This window comes from Lipotes vexillifer, unplaced genomic scaffold (genome assembly GCF_000442215.2).
Source record: "Lipotes vexillifer unplaced genomic scaffold, Lipotes_vexillifer_v1.1 scaffold100, whole genome shotgun sequence".
Lineage (NCBI taxonomy): Eukaryota > Metazoa > Chordata > Mammalia > Artiodactyla > Lipotidae > Lipotes > Lipotes vexillifer.
This window is the reverse complement of record NW_006774075.1, coordinates 1,349,617-1,352,537: the sequence shown is the minus strand read 5'-3', so window position 1 is coordinate 1,352,537 and position 2,921 is coordinate 1,349,617. Positions and strand designations below refer to the sequence as shown.

The following is a 2,921-nucleotide window of genomic DNA, read 5'->3' as shown; positions in this document are numbered from 1 at the left end:
GCTATATTTAAAATGGATATAGCAAGAAGGATCTACTATATAGCACAGGGAACTGTGCTCAATATTCTGTAACAACCTAATTGGGAAAATAATTAGAAAAAGAATAGATACATGTATATGTATAGCTGAATCACTTTGTTGTACACCTGAAACTAATACAACATTGTTAATCAACTGTACTCCAACATACAATAAAAAGTTAGAAAAAAATAGAGTGTACAGACTGTGTGAGAATTGGACCTGGAGAGTTAGCCAGGTATGAAAATAAGGATTTTCCCTGTGTGCATCTTGAAACAATATTCCACATGAACAACATGTCCTGCCTAAACTCACGGTGTCCTGATATTAACATTTGACACTTTTATTCACACAATGATTTTTATTTTAAAATATTGCCTGTAAAGTTTCTCTGGATCTCCCTATCCCTTCCTAAATACATATTACTAAAATGAATTATTACTGCCAGTTCTGCAGCTGAAGCTGCAGATTTCCAGTTACTGCCTCCAATAGTAGTCCTCTTCATGTAGACACATCTCAACTGACTGAGTCCAAATGCTCACCAAACCATCCTATGAGACATGTTCTCTTTGGCCAGAATTGAAGTACAGTTATGCTGAGGTTAAGAACAGGAGCCCAGGACTGTAACAGTGCAAAGAACCAAGAATCAGACTGAACTTTGGGTAGTACGGGCATGTCATGGTTGAAGTCCGGTACTTTTGCTTTTGCTTTTATGCCTTTCTGCTGGTGTTGATGTGTGTTGATGGAGTATGGCCTCAACTTTGGAAATTGAAAACAAATGAAATATTTTCTATCTGACTTCTTTCCATTACTCTTAGTTCTTACTTTTTCCTGTTCTGGGCTGCTTCTTCCTACCTTTCCCGTGCATCCCCACCACTCCCCGCATCTGGGTCTGGCTGGTTTCCAGGGCAATTTAAGCTCAGGCATACATGAGGTGTAAGAAAAGTAATGTTGTTCCTTGTTTTTTTTTTTTTTTTTTTTTTTTTTGGCTTCTGACGTTTTTGTGCACTTGAAATTGCATTTAATATTTCATTACTACAGGTCTTTCCATTTAATTTCCTGGAGTTTTTTCTACTTGAAAAAAATCAACAAATTTGGTTTTGCACTACAGAATTATGGGGTCTAATAATTCTCCAGCCTATGACAGTTTGGTAACGGGTACCCTCCAGCATTTTTATTGCACACAGTTTTATTGCTAAAAAGTTAGGCCATCTGACTATTTTTAAAAGACGTATCCATCAAACATTGCTCAGAGAGAACTAAAATCACGCACAATTTAAAATGTAACCAACATTTAGTCATTTCTCTGAAAGGGGTATCCTTAAATTCATTATAAGAAGAACCCCCTTCCTAGGAACGTAACCCATGGGTTCGTGAACATGGAAGGGAGGGTAAGGATGTAGCACAGGTGTGTCTAGCACCTCGTGTAACTAACTGTGCAATAGTGAGGGTAATGAAAAAGTATTTCCCTAATAGTCTTCCCCTTTTAGTCACCCATAAATACTTCTAGAACATTGACCTTTAGTCAAATGGTGAATTCTTTCAACCTGACATGACAAGGAAAGATCACTGAGCTAGTTAGGAAAACTCTCCTGCAATCCACTTTATTTTCCAAATGGCTTAAAAGCAATCAAGAGAACTATAAGATTGGAATTTCATAAAAGTTACAACCTTTCTGGTGATTGGGAAGTGGAAGGTGCTTTGTATAATCGGGCACATCCTTTTGTCTCTCTGTGGATTGACCTGTATCCACGGAGCAGATTGGGTACATCTTGAATGTGACAAGCTTTCATGGAGATCCGATGGCTTCTGCAGCCCTACAGGACTGAAGTACCCAAGAGCCATTTGTTCCATAGGCCATGTGGTAAATACCTGACTGCTTTTGGAGTTAACTGATTTGATGGAGGACTCTTCCATTTTCTGTGGTGGGAAGTTTATATGCTTAGGTGCTAAATGCATTAAAGGACTATGTATCACACTTAAAGCTTCCTTAGTGAGGCTGATGATAACGTTTAATAGTGGTAATTTTCCAAAGAAAGTGAAATGTATGGGCTGTTAGGTATTATTTAATGTGTGAATGGGAAACCCTTAAAGAGAAGAAAGGCAAAATGCGTAGTTTCCTTTCAGGCACAATGTCTCCCATTTTGCATAATCCACACAAATGAATCTGACAGTGTTAACGTTGTTTTTTCTTTTTTGGCCGTGCGACCTGCGGGATCTTAGTTCCGCAACCAGGGTTCAAACCTGGGCTCCTGGCAGTGAGAGTGCCAAGTCCTAACCACTGGACCACCAGGGAATTCCCAGACAGTGTTACTCTTAATACCACTAGTAACCATTTAACATTGCGAGTCATGGTGGGCTTGCTCTGCCTCTCCTCCTCACCCTCCCATCCTTAGTCTGTCCATGACCACGACAGGTCCTACTTAAGACCTTGGGGTTTGCTCTTTCTTTTGTGTGGAGCACTCTTCCTGGGCTCTTAACGTGGCTGCTTCCATCCCATCCTTCCGTGTCAACCTAAATACGTCCCTTTGGAGGAGGCTTCCCTGCAGCCCTGTCTAAAGTAGGCTTCCCTTATTTTTCTCTATCATACCTCCCTTCTTAGTTCCATGATGGCTCTAATCTCAGTTTTCAGTGATTTTATTTAATTATTCCCTCACCTCCCCACCATAATGTAAGGTCTACAAGGGCAAAGACTTTGCCCTGTGATTTGCATATCCCTGGCTTTTCCTGCAGTACGTGACATAAAGTAGGTGCTCAATAAATATTTGCTAAATGAATGAGTAGACACACAAATGAATTTTAATTTAAGCACAATTTGAGAACAATTCCTGCTTCAAATAGATGACATGCCATTTTCCTTTTTAACTGTCTGTTTGGTCTATCCTGTGTTCAGCTGTTAAGGA

At 39.7% G+C, this 2,921-nt stretch overlaps 1 non-coding gene across 1 annotated transcript; it reads right to left on the bottom strand.

Moving 5' to 3' along the window:
* Window positions 1–2,241: 2,241 nt before the first annotated feature.
* TRNAE-CUC (transfer RNA glutamic acid (anticodon CUC)) lies at window positions 2,242–2,314 on the bottom strand. The gene has a single exon. It is a non-coding gene; the product is annotated as a tRNA-Glu (tRNA).
* Between the last annotated feature and the right edge of the window lie 607 nt (window positions 2,315–2,921).